General features: G+C 50.1%; 1 pseudogene; it reads right to left on the bottom strand.

Moving 5' to 3' along the window:
- Positions 1-11222: 11222 nt before the first annotated feature.
- On the bottom strand, positions 11223-13264 carry LOC121491980 (annotated as a pseudogene).
- Between the last annotated feature and the right edge of the window lie 1641 nt (positions 13265-14905).

The raw sequence follows: 14905 nt of genomic DNA, 5'->3' as shown, positions 1-14905 counted from the left end.
CATGGGACAGAGACATTCTCACGATCCATGGGACAGAGACCACCTCACGATCCACGGGACAAAGAACTCCTCACCAGCCCTGACACAGAGACCTTTCACAAACCCTGGGACAGAAACCTCCTCATGGGCCTGGGACAGAGGTCTCATGATCCATTGGACAGAGACCACCTCACGATCAATGGGGAAAGAACTCCTCACGAACCATGGACAGAGATCTCCTCATGAGCCCTGAGACAGGGACCCAGGTTTCATGAACCCTGTTACAGAAACCTCGTGAGCCATGGGACAGAGACCTCCTCACAATCCATGGGACAGAGACATCCTCACAATCCAGGGGACAGAGTCTTCCTCCAGAGGAGGAACTCCTGGGAAACCCTGGGACAGAGACCACCTCATTAGCCACAGGACAAAGACCTCCTCACGAGCCACAGGACAGAGACAACCTCATGATCCATGGTACAGAGACCTCCTCGTGAGCCCTGGGACAGAGACTTCCTCATGATCAATGGGATAGAGAATTCCTCCCGAGCCCTGGGACAGAGACTTCCTCAAGATCCTCAGGACAGAAACCTCCCGTGCCATGGGACACAGAGCCCATCACGATCCAAGAGACAGAGACCTCCTCACGAGCCACAAGACAGAGATTTCTTCACAATCCATAGGACAGAGCTTTCCTCACGAGCAATGGAACATATCCTCCTCAGAATCCACGGGACAGATACCTCTTCACAGTCCAGGGGAAAGAGACCTCTTCACGATCCATGGGACCAAAACCTCCTCATGATACATGGAAGAGACCTCCTCGCCAGCCCTGTGACAAAGAACTACTCACGGGCCATGATACAGAGACCTCCTCATGATCCATGTACAGAGACCTCCTCATGAGCCAAAGAAAAGAGACTACATCCTGAACCCAGGGACAGAAACCTCCTCACAAACCCTGGGACAGACCTCCTCATGAGCCACGGGACAGAGACCACCTCACGAGTCCTAGGACAAAAACCTCGTCACAATCCAAGAGTCACAGACCTCCTCACGAGCCACGGGACAGAGACCTCACACGAACCACAGGACAGAAATCACCTCATGAGCCATGGGACAGAGACACCCTCAGAATCCAGGGTACAGAGACCTCGATCAGAGCCCTGGGACAGAGCCATCATCACAATCCTGGGGACAGAGTCCTCATCACCACGGGACAGAGATATCCTCACAATCCAGAGTACAGAGACCTCCTTGTTACCCTTGGACAGAGACCTAACTATGAGCCCTGGGATAGCTACAGGACATAGACCACCTCCCAATCCATGGGACAGAGACATCCTCAAGATCCATTGGACAGAGACCCCCTCACAATCCATGGGGAGAGACTTCCTCATGATCCACGGGACACGGACCTCCTCGCCAGCCCTGAGAGAGATACCTCCTCATGAGACACAGGACATAGACCTCCTCACAATCCATAAGACAGAGACCTCCTCCCAAGCCACAGGACAAAGACCTCCTCACAATCCAGGGGACAGAGACCTCATCACGAGCCCTGTGACAGAGACCTCCTCAAGACCCATGGGACTAAATCCTCCTCATGATCCATGGTAGAGACAACCTGGCCAGCCCTGAGACAGAGACCTCTTGGCGAGGCCTGGTACAGAGACATCCTCCAAGCCACAGGACAGAGACCTACTCAGGACCCATGAGAGAGAACTCCTTCAATCCTTGGGACAGAGAACTTACGAACCCTGGGGCCGAAACCTCCTCGTGAGCCCTGGGACAGGGACTTCCTGACAGCACAGGACAGAGACCTCATCAAGATCCAGGGGGCATACTTCCTCATGACCCATGGGACAGAGACCTCCTCACGAGCCCTGGGACAGAGACATCCTCGAGAGCCATGGGACAGAGATTTCCTCATGATCCATGGGACAGAGACATCCTCTCATTCCACAGGACAGAGACCTCCTCCTGAGCCCTTGGACAGAGACCACTTCGTGCGCCCTGGGACAGCGACCTCCCCACAAGCCACAGGACAGAGGCCTGCTCACAAGCCATGGGACAGAGACTGCCTGATGATTCACAGGACAGAGAACACCTCGCCTGCCCTGGGACAGACCTCCTCATGGACCACGTGTCAGAGACCACATCACATTCCAAGGACCAGAGACCCCTTCAGGATCCATGGGACAGAGACCTTGTGGCAAGCCCTGGGACAGAGATCTCCAGGCGAGCCCTGGGACAGAGACCATGTCACGAGCCACAGGACAGAGACCTCCTCAAGAGCTATGGGACAGAGACCTCCTCAAGAACCATGAACAGAGACTGCCTCACTAGCCACAGGACAGAGACCTCACAATCCATGGAACAGAGATCTCCTCGTGAGCCCTGGGACAGAGACCTCATGACAATCCATAGGACAGGGACCTCCTCACGAGCCATGGAACAGAGTTCTCCTCACAAGCCATGGGAAAGAGACCTCACGAGCCACATGATAGGGACCTCCTCACAATCCATGGGACACACACCACCTCACGAGCCCTGGGACTGAGTCCCCATGTTCCATGGGACAAAGAGATTCTCATGATCCATGAGACAGAGACCTCTTCACGAGCCCTTGGACAGAGACTTCTCCATGAGCTCTGGGACACAGACTTCCTCACAGGCCACAGGACAGAGACCTTCTCAGGAGCCATGAGACAGAGGCTATCTCATGATCCTTGGGACAGAGGCCTCCTCAAGATCCATGGGACAGAGACCTCCTCATGAGCCCTTGGACAGAAACCTCCTCATGAGCCACGGGACAGAGACCTCATCACAATCCAAGAGACAGAGACCTCCTCATGAGCTATGGGACAGAGACCTCCTCACAGGCTATGGGACAGAGACTTCACGAGCCCCGGGAGAGAGACCTCCTCATGATCCATTGGGAAAGACCACCTCAAGATCCAGGAACAGAGACCTTCTGATGAGTGCTGGGACAGAGACCTTACAAGATCCATGAGACAGAGACCACCTCACAATCCATGGGACCGAGACCTCTTCATGATACATGGGTAGAGAAATTCTAACAATCCACAGCACAGAGACTTCCTCATGAACCCTGGGACAGAAACATCCTTGCAAGCCCTGGGACAGAGACCGCCTCTTGAGCCACGGGACAGAGACCTCATTATGATCCAAGAGACAGAGACTTCCTCACAAGCCACAGGAAAGAGAATTACTCATGAGTCATGGAATAGAGACCTCCTCACAAGACCTGGGACAGAGACCTCACGATCCACGGAACAGAGACCTCATCATGAGCCAAGGGTTTGAGACCACCTCACGAGCCCTGGAACAGAGATCTCGCCACAATCAAAGAGACAGAGACCCCCTCATGAGCCACAGGACATAGACCTCCCTGCAAGCCTTGGGACACAGAACTCCTCGCGAGCCCTGGGACATAGACCTCATCACGATCCAAGAGACAGGGACCTCCTCACGAGCCATGGGACAGAGTCCCCATTGCAAGCCACGGGAAAGAGACCTCCTCATGAGCCACATGATAGGGACCTCCTCACCATCCATGGGACACTACCTCATGAGCCCTGAGACAGAGTCCTCCTCACGATCCATGGGAGAGAGAAAAATCTCACGATCCATGAAACAGAGACCTCCTTGTGAGCCCTTGGACATAGACCTCTCCATGAGCCCTGGGACAGAGACTTCCTCTCAGGCCACAAGACAGAGACCTTCTCAGAAGCCACGAGACAGAGACCTCCTCCCGAACCTTGGAACAGAGGTCTCCTCACGATCCATGGGACATAGACATCCTCACGATCCAAGAGACAGAGACCACCACACGATCCACTGGAGAGAATCCTCCACAGGATCCCTAGAACAGAGACCTCCTCATGAGACATGGGACAGAGACCTCATCATGATCCAAGAGACAGAGACAACCTCACGATCCACAGGGGAGAGTGCTCCACGTGATCCCTGGAACAGAGACCTCCCCACAAGCCATGGGACAGAGACCTCATCATGATCCAAGAGAGAGAGATCTCCTCACAACCACAGGACAGGGACCTCCTCACAATCCACAGGACAGAGACTTCCTCTTTACCCTTGGACAGAGACCTAATTGTGAGCCCTGGAACAGAGACTACCTCACGACCTACAGGATATAGACCACCTCACGAGCCACAGGATAGAGACCTCCTCACGATCCATGGGGAGAGACCTTCTAACGATCCATTGGACATAGACCGCTTCGCCAGCCCTGAGACAGAAACCTCCTCACAAGCCACGGGACAGAGACCTCCTCACAATCCAGGGGACAGAGACCGCATCATGAGCCCTGGGACAGAGACCTCCTCACGATCCATGGAACTGAATCCTCCTCATGATCCACGGAGGAGACCACCTCGCCAGGCCTGGGAAAGAGACCTCTTGGCGAGGCCTAGTACAGAGACAGGCTCACAAGCCACAAAACAGAGACCTACTCAGGACCCATGAGACAGAGAACTCCTCATGATCCTTGGGACAGAGATCTCATGAACCCTGGGACTGAGACATCCTCACGAGCCCTGGGACAGGACCTCCTCACGATCCATGGGACAGAGACCACCTCACAATGCACGGGACAGAGACCTCATCACTATTCAAGAGACAGAGACCTCCTCACTAGCCATGGACACAGATCTCCACATGATCCATGGGACAGAGAATTCCTCACGATCCATTGGGAGAGACCTCCTCAAGATCCATTGAGAGAGAACACCTCACAATCCACCAGACAGAGACCTCCTCGCAAGCCCTGGGACAGAGACCATGGGACAGAGACGTCCTCACGTTCCATGGGATAGAATCCTCCTCGCAAGCCCTTGGTCAGAGATCACTTCGTGTTCCCTGGGACAGAGACTTACCCACAAGCCACAGGACAGAGACCTCCTCACTATCCACAGGACAGAGAAGTCCTCATGATTCACTGGGAGAGACCACCTCAAGATCCACGTGACAGAGAATTCCTCATGAGCCCTGAGACAGAGACCTCCTCACAAGCCACGGGACAGAGACCTCATTGTGATCCATGAGTCAGAGCCCTCCTCACGAGCACAAGACAGAGACCTCGACGCAAGCCACGGGACAGAGACCTACTCACGATCTATGGAACAGAGACCTTTTCACGATCCATGGGACACAGACCTTTTCAGGACCCTGGGACAGAAACCTCCTCACAATCCTTGGGACAGAGATCTCACGATCCTTGGGACAGATAGAGCTCCTCACAAGCCACGGGACACAGACCTCATCATGATCCAAGACACAGAGACCTCCTCACAAGCCCTGGGACAGATACCTCCTCATGATCCATGAGACAGAAACCACCTGATAATCCACAGGACACAGACTTCTGCATGAGCTCTGGGACAGAGACCTCCTCACGAGCCACAGGCCAGAGACCTCCTCTCGATCCAGGGGACAGAGACCTAGTCGCAAGCTCTGGGACAGAGACCTCTTCATGATCCATGGGACAGAGACCTCCTCTCGAGCCATGGGACAGAGACCTCCTCTCAAGCCACAGGACAGAGACCTCATGAGCCACGGGTCAGAGACCTCATCATGATCCAAGAGACACAGACCTCCTCACTAGCCACAGGACAGAGACCTCCTCACAAGGCTCTGGACAGAGACCTCCTCACAAGTGATGGGACACAGATCTCCACATGATCCATGGGACAGAGATGTCCTCACGATCCACTGGGAGAGACCACCTCAAGATCCATGGGACAGAGACCTCCTCAAGAGGCACGGGACAGAGACCACCTCGCCAGTCCTGGACAGAGACCTCCTCACAGCCATGATACAGAGACCTCCTCATGAACCATGGATGGAGATCTCCTTATGAGCCCTGGGACAGAGACCTCCTCATGAGCCATGGGACACAGACCTCATCACGATCCATGAGCAGACACCATCACGATCCACGGGACAGGGAACTCCTTGTGAGCTGTGGGACAGAGACCACCTCATGAGGCAAGGGACAGAGACCTCTTCATGATCCATAAGACAGAGTTTTTCTCACAAGCCATGGGACAGAGCCTCCTCAGAATCCACAGGACAGAGACCTCCTCATGAGCCCTAGCACAGAGAATTCATCACGATCCAAGAGACAGTGACCTCCTTGACAGCAACGGGACAGACACATCTTCACAATCCATGGGACAGAGACCTCCTCACGAGACACAGGAGAGACCTCCTCATGTTCCATGGGACTGAGACCACCTTGAGAGCCCTGGGACAGAGACCTCCACGTGAGTCCTGGGAGAGAGACCACCTCACGGATCATGGGATCAAGACCACATCACTTTCCAAGGGAAAGTGGCTCCTCACGAGCCATGGGGCAGAGACCTCAGAATCCACAGGACAGAGATCTCCTCACGAGCCTTGGGACACAGACCTAATCATGATCCAAAAAACAGTGACCTCATGAGCCACGGGACAGAGACCTCCTCAAGTCCAGGGGATGGAAACCTCCACATGATCCATGGGACAGAGACTTCCTCGGGAGCCCTGAGACAGAGACCTCCTCATGATCCAGAGACAGAGACCTCCTCATGAGCCATGGGACAGAGACCTCATCACGATCCAAGATACAGTTACCTCCTCACGAGCCACAGAACAGACACATCCTCATGAGCCACCAGACAGAGACCTCCTCATGAGCCACAAGACAAAGACTACCTCAGAATCTATGGGATAGAGATCTCCTCATGAGCCCTGTAACAGAGACTTCATACGATCCAAGAGACAGTGACTTCTTCATGAGCCATGGGACAGACACATCCTCGTGAGCCCTGGGAGGAGACCTCTTCATGAACCACAGGACAGAGACCTCCTCGTGAACCCTGGGACAGATACCTCCTCAGGATCCATGGGACAGAGATCTCCACACAAACACGGGGACAGAGACCTCCTCACAATTCAGGGGACAGAGACCTTGTCACGAGTCCTGAAACAGGGGACAGTCCTGGGACATAGCTCACGAGCCATGGGACAGAGATGTCCTCACGACCCATAGGACAGAGACCTCCTCACGATCCATGAGACAGAGACCTCCTCATGAGCCCTGGATGGGACAGAGATATCCTTGAGAACCCTGGGACAGAGACCTCCTCACGCACCACGGGACAGAGACCTCCTCATGATACATGGTACAGAGACATCCTCAAGATCCATGGGGAGAGACCTTCTCATGATCCATGGGACACAGAACCCCTGGCCAGCCCTGGGACAGATACCACCTCTCAAGCCACAGGACAGAGACATCATCGCAATCCACAAGACAGAACCCTACTCAGGAGCCACAGGACAGAGAACTCCTTGCGTGCCACAGACAGAGACATCCTCACGAGTGACAAGACAGAGACCTCCTCACAATCCAGGGCACAGAGACCTCATCATGAGGCCTGGGACAGAGACCTCCTCATGATCCATGGACAGAGAACTCCTCATGAACCCTGGAATAGAGACCTCCACATGAACCCTGGGACTGAAAGCTCCTCACGATCCTTGGGACAGAGACCTTCTCCCAATCCATGAGGCAGAGACCTCCTCCTGAGCCATGGGACAGAGACCTCATCACATTCCAAGAGACAGAGGCCTCCTCACAATCCTTGGGACAGAGACTTCTTCATGATCCATGGAATAGAGACCTCTTCATGAGCCATGGGACAGAGACCTCCTCCGAATCCATGGGACTGATACCTCCTTGTAAGCCCTGGTACAGAGACCTCCTCAGGATCCCCAGGACAGAGACTTCCTCCTGATCCACTGGACAGAAACCTCCTCATGAGCCTCGGGACAGAGACCTCCTCATGAACCATGGGACAGAGCCCTCATCATGATCCCTGAGACATAAACCTCCTCGTGAGCCACAGGACAGAGACCTCCTCTCGAGCCCTGGGACAGAGACCTCCTCATGAACCATGGGTCAGAAACCTCCTCACTAGCCCTGGGACAGAGACCTCCTCAGAAGCCACTGAGACATAGACCTTCTCACGATCCACAGGACAGAGACCTCCTCTCAAGCCCTGGGACAGAGAGCTCCTCACAATCCATGGGACAGAGACCTCCTCACAATCCATGGGTAGAGACCTCCTCATCAACCCTGGGACAAATACCTCCTCACTAGCCCTGGGACAGAGACCTCCTCACAATACAGGGGACAAAGACCTCATCACGAGACCTGGGACAGAGACCTCCTCACGATCCATGGTCCATAACCTCCTCATGTTGAATGGGACAGAGACCTCACCAGCCCTGGGACAGAGACCTCCTCATGAACCCTCAGACAGAAACCTCCTCGTGAGCCCTGGGACAGAGATCTCCTCATGATCCATGGGACAGAGACCACCTCACAATTCACAGAACAGAGACCTCATTACAAGCCCTGGGATAGAGACCTCCTCACAAGCCCTGGGACACAGACCTCATCACTATCCATGAGACAGAGATCTCCTCATGTGCCCTGGGACAGAGAACTCATCACTATCCATGAGACAGTGACCTCCTGATGAGCCACAGGGCAGAGACCTCCTCGTGAGCCACGGGACAGAAACCTCCTCACAAACCACAGGACAGAGACCTTTTCATGATCCATGGGACAGAGACCTCTTCAAGAGCCTTGGACAGAGACCTCATCACAATCCATGTGACAGAGACTCCCTCATGAGCCACAGGACAGAGACCTCCTCATGAACCACGGGACAGAGTCCTCTTCATGAACCATGGGACAGAGAATTCCTCACGATCCATGGGACCATACCTCCTCGCAAGTCCTGGGACAGAGACCTCCTTACTTACCCCATCTCCTTTGCTGGACCTCAGCTACCTTGAGGCCACGCTGGCATTTGTGTGTGAATTCGCCATGGTGTCAGCTGTGAACACAATTGATCCTGAAGGTCTTAACAACACCCTATCCTCTCAACATCACATCTGTGAAGATGGCTCCCTCTGTGGGAGGGATGTATGTTCAAAGAACATGGGAGGGTATAAGGAGCTCTGACCTCGCAGACTCAGCTCTCACTCACCTCCTCCTCAGCTCCAAGACCTCTGTCCATCTTACTACCTTGCATGCCCTCCTCTCCCTCTTCTCAGTGATCCCTGAGCAGGCAGCCAAGAGTTTTACATTTGGTGGCTTTTGGTTGGCATTGGAGACGAGTGCCACAGCATTTACATGCAAGAAAATAACCAAGGTTCACGTAATGATTCCCAAAATAAGGGACAGTTTTTTCTAGTGAGAGTCCCATAATCTCAAACACTGATTTGTGACATCCCTTAGGTGAAAGGTTGTATCATTCAGGGCATTCACCTGTGTCCCCCATGTGATTTAATAAAGTTGATACATCAGCAGACCTATGAACACATTCATTTTGGATAGTGGCACAGGTGCCCCTGTTCCAGGTAGCAATAATGCCCAAGCCCATTCTAATTTGGATGACAGCTTTTCTCATTAGAGACATTTCAATATTCAATAAAGATGTGTTTTGCTGGCTATTGTTGAAGGCTTGCTGAGTGAATCTATCTATGTGTGCTACACAGTCCTCCAGACAAATAGAGGGGAGACAATGACAGTGGCTACAGAATAAGACCAGTGGGAAAGAGAATGTGCCTACCTGGCCATGAGGAGAGGGAGCGAAGCAGCTTTAGAGACTTTCCCTTGTTGTGCATACCATCCATACATGTTAGCCAAGGGTGGCAGCATTGGGGATACAGGCAAAAATGGGTTAAGGGGAGTGGGAGCCACAGCGTCCAGGTATGGAATGGATAAACCACAGGGATGAAAGGTACAGCATGGGGAATGCAGTAACTAGTATTGTAATAGCGTTGTACAGTAACTGATGGAGGCTATTGTCAACTATACTCAAATTTTTAAAAAATTGAAATTGAAACTAAGAAGTTCTCAGATAAACAAGAGCTGTAAGGGAGTTTGAGGGCTATAATCTTTAGTTCTTTAGACTCCAGGAGACAGAAAGGAATGCTATGAAAGAGTTGAAATGGAATTGAATGAGTGATCTGTAACACCTGTCAAATAACTGGGAAAGATCATAAAGGGATACAGAACATGGAAGACTCCTAACTCTGGGAAACGAACTAGGGGTGGTGGAAGGGGAGGAGGGCGGGGGGTGGGGGTGACTGGGTGGCGGGCACTGAGGTGGGCACTTGACGGGATGAGCACTGGGTGTTATTCTGTATGTTGGTAAATTGAACACCAATAAAAAATAAATTTATTATTAAAAGAAAAACAAAGCATCTCTGCAAAGCTACTGACCCACTCCTCTTCCAAGCTCTGAAGCAACAGCTACGAGTGAAACAAAGTCCCTGCCTGCATGGATGATACTGTTCAGTGGATGTTTAGACATACACTAAACACCCAAACAAACAAAAATGACAAATATCACAGTTATGACTGAGATACATGCCATAGAGAATATGAAATAGGACAATCAGGGAATAGTGTTACAATCTCTATGGAAGTTTTGAAAAGTCTTTCTAAAGAGATGAAATTTGAGCTGAGACTTGAATAGTAAGAAGGCACCTGTGGAAGCTGTAGGGCAAAGCCTCTGGACAGAGGGAACAGCAAGAGCAAAGAACTCAAAGTATGTTTAAGGAAGAGAACAGAAGCTCGTGTGGCCAGAACCTAGTGGACAAGGAAAACAAGAGCAGGGTGTTGTAAAGCGCGGATTTCATTATTATAATTCAGAGGATGAGGGCAACTGACCAGACGACAATTCCTATCAAAAAGATAGTTTGTTACTCACAGCTCCCAAGAGGAGGGGGCATGCTGCACCACACAGAGCCACATGGAGAAGCACCAATGTGGATCAGGAGCCAGAGGGTAGTGTGGATAAGAGCCTGTTTTGTGATTTTCTTTTTTTTCTCATTAAACTGTTGTTTTAATGGGTCTCAAAATTCTGTGACAGATTTTTGGTTAAGTTGTTTCCATTAAAAAGTACTGATTTTATTTTTTTAACTGATTTTAAAAACTAACTTAAAACTGCCATACATGCACAAAAAAAATGGTCCACAAAACATTCTCCTTTCCTTCTGAAGGTTTTACAATGCATTGTTATCATTAACCAGTCTTTTACTATTAAACTTAAATGGTCAATTGACACAAACAGTTCTGAGACTGTTTTTCCACCACTGATTAAGACTGGGGTGGCAGGTATTGTGGATAATATTCATTTAGCCTTCTGAGCTTTCTGGGGAGACTTGGTGACTTAGCTCCTGCGGCCTTCTTGTCCACTTCTTTGATGACACCCACAGCAACCGTCTGTCTCATGTCACTAACAGCAAAATAGCTCAGAGGAGGATAGTCAGAGAAGCTCTCAACACACATAGGTTTGCCAGGAACCATATCAACAATGGCAGCATCCCCAGATTTCAAGAACTTGGGACCATCTTCTAGCTTTTTTCCAGAACAACAATCTATCTTCTCCTTCAGCTCAGCAAACTTACAAGCAATGTGGACCGTGTGACAATCCAGCACAGGTGCATATCCAGCATTGATTTTGCCTGGATGGTTCAGGATAATCACCTGAGCCATGAAGCCAGCTGCTTCCATTGGTGGGTCATTTTTGCTGTCACCAGCCACGTTGCCACAACGAACATCTTTGACACATACGTTCTTGACATTGAAGCCCACATTGTCCCCAGGAAGAGCCTCACTCAAAGCTTCATGGTGCATTTCAACAGACTTTACTTCAGTTGTAACATTGACTGGTGCAAAGGTGACCACCATGCCAGACTTAAGAACACCAGTCTCCACTCGACCCACTGGGACAGTACCAATACCACCAATTTTGTAGACATCCTGAGAGAGGCAGACGCAAGGGTTCATCAGTTGGATGAGTTGGTGGCAGAATGCAATCCAGAGCTCCAAGCAGTGTGGTTCCGTGGGCACTCCCATCTTTACAGGGGACTTTCCATCCCTTGAACCAAGGCATATTAGCCCTTGGCTCCATCATGTTGTCACCATTCCAGCCAGAAATTGGCACACATGCTACTTGTGTCAGGGTTGTAGCCAATTTTCTTTCTTTTTCTTTTTGTAGCCAATTTTCTTAATGTAGGTGCTGGCTTCCTTTATGAATCCTTGTATCTCTATCTCTTCTGGCTGTATGGTGGCTCAGTGGCTTATCCATTTTGTTAACACTAACAGTTGTTTTACACCCTGTGTGAAAGCCAGAAGGGCATGCTCACGGGTCTGCCCATTCTTGGAGATACCTGCTTCAAATTCACCAACACCAGCAGCAACAATCAGGACAGCACAGTCAGCCTGAGATGTGCCTGTAACCATGTTTTTGATAAAGTTTCTGTGTCCTGGGGCATCAATGATGGTCACATAATACTTGCTGGTCTCGAATTTTCACAGGGAGATAGCAATGGTGATACCACATTCATGTTCAGCTTTCAGTTTATCCAAGACCCAGGCATACTTGAAGGAGCCTTTTCCCATCTCAGCAGCCTCCTTCTCAAATTTTTCTTTTTTTAAAAGATTTTATTTAATATTCCTCAGCCATTAGAAACGACAAATACCCACCATTTGCTTCAACGTGGATGGAACTGGAGGGTATTATGCTGAGTGAAGTAAGTCAATCGCAGAAGGACAAACATTATATAGTCTCATTCATTTGGGGAATATAAAAAATATTGAAAGGGAATAAAGGGGAAAGGAGAAAAATAAGTGGGAAATATCAGAAAGGGAGACAGAACATGAAAGACTCCTAACTCTGGGAAACGAACTAGGGGTGGTGGAAGGGGAGGTGGGTGGGGGGTGGGAGTGACTGGGTGGTGGGCACTGAGGTGGGCACTTGATGGGATGAGCACTGGGTGTTATTCTGTGTGTTGACAAATTGAACACCAATAAAAAATAAATTTATAAAAAAATATATTTTATTTATTCATGATAGAGACAGAGAGAGAGAGGCAGAGATACAGGCAGAGGGAGAAGCAGGCTCCATGCCAGGAGCCCGATGCGGGACTCGATCCCAGGACCCCCAGATCACACCCCGGGCCAAAGGCAGGCGCCAAACCGCTGAACCACCCAGGGATCCCCTCAATTTTTCGATAGTCCTTTTGTCAATCCCACCACATTTGTAGATGAGATGGCCAGTAGTGGTAGACTTGCCCAAATCTACATGTCCAATGATGACGATGTTGATGTGAGTCTTTTCCTTTCCCATTTTGGTTTATGTTTAGCTGTGGTTTTCACGACACCTGTGTTCTGGCGACAAACCCGTTGACTGTTTTGTGATTTTCATGGGAAGGAACGGGCAAGGCAGGGTAAGCAGAATAGATAAGTTTAGGTTTAGCTAGTTTGGATAATTTCAGCCAGCTCTGAGTTTAAGTGCTGTCTCTAGTTGTCTGGTACCTGATCCTAGGATGATTAGGTCCCAGGAATACTTTGGCCCAGAGTCTTAGAACCCAGGAAAGGTGGTGGCTGAAGGCACAGACTCTGGATTGTTGGTTTGCTTATGAAGACTTGTAGGTGAGCCATTTGTTATCTCTGGGAATTAGCTGGCCCTGGGAGGGCAGTCTACCCAGAGTCAGTAAGGCTCCAGATGTCAAAATATCAGAATAAAAAGACATACTTAATATACCCAACCAAATCACTGGGGTCTTATAAATCACGGGAAGGAGTCTGCAGTTTATTCTACCTCAAGTGAGAAGTTACTGAGTTACTGGAGGGTTTAAGAGAGAGGAGTATCATCTGACTTACACTTGGAAAAAATTACACCGGCTGCATGGAGACAAGTTGGAGAACAGGAATGGCCCTGGTGAGGGACAATTTGCTGGACTAAGACCCTAGCTGTGGAGGTGATGAGGTGCTTGGGATTACATTGTGAAGTCAGAATTGACAGGAGTTGCTGAGAAGTTGAATGTGGAGTGCTAAAACAAATGAATTAAAATGGACAGGTAGATTTTTTATCTGAACAACTGGGTGGGAACAGGTCCCTTGCTGGGATAAAGGAACTTGGGAGAGGAGCAAGAATTCTATTTGAGACACAGTAAGTTTGAGATGCTCTAAGACATCCAAGGGGAGATACTCAGCTGTGTATACAAGGAGAAGCCTGGACCAAAGATGTGTGTTTGGGAGTCACAGAGGTCAAAAAAGAAAATGTTTTAAGGAGAAAGGACAAAATACTGCTGAGAGATTGAGTAAGATGAAGACTGAAAATCACCTAGTGGAACTGCCAACACATTGGTGGTCTCAGTAAGAGAGATTGGGTGGAGGCGTAGGGACAAATGTGGAAAACAGGAGATGAGAAGTGGAGAAAAAGCCAGAGTCCACTAGAGGACATCAGGAGTTGAGGGAAAGGCCCTCACTATTCCAGGTAATACCTCTTTTCTATCCCTGAACTTCACCACCCACCCCAGACTGAAAACATTCAGAAAGCTTACTCTCGGTTTGACGGCCCCACTAAGAACATCTGCAGTAACACAGGAGACCTGGAGACAGGCAATTTCTTCACTGGAACACTTTCCATTTAAAAAGCATACTAAGAATGGAGATCAATATGACTACATCATATTTCACTATAATTAACTTCTAGAATTTTCCAGAAACATATACATTTAACTAGGAGCCAAGATTTCACACAGATGAATGAATTACCCGTGGTGAGAATCTAGGCATATTGGAAGGAGATGCTCAAATCTTATGCTATTTGTGACCAAGGCGACCCTAAATGAGTGAGGAGGTGAAAGCTAGGCAGAAGAGGAAACAAGGTGTGAGGAAACAGAGAAGGACACAGGTGGGCCAAGAGAAATGAGATCAAGGAGAGATGAATGGGGGTTCATGGTGGCTCAGTCAGTTAAATGTCTGCCTTTGGCTCAGGTCCTGGGATTGAGCCTTACATTGGGC

This window comes from Vulpes lagopus, chromosome 5 (assembly GCF_018345385.1).
Source record: "Vulpes lagopus strain Blue_001 chromosome 5, ASM1834538v1, whole genome shotgun sequence".
NCBI lineage: Eukaryota > Metazoa > Chordata > Mammalia > Carnivora > Canidae > Vulpes > Vulpes lagopus.
Note: the sequence above shows the minus strand (reverse complement) of the source record. Positions and strands in the feature narration are given on the sequence as shown.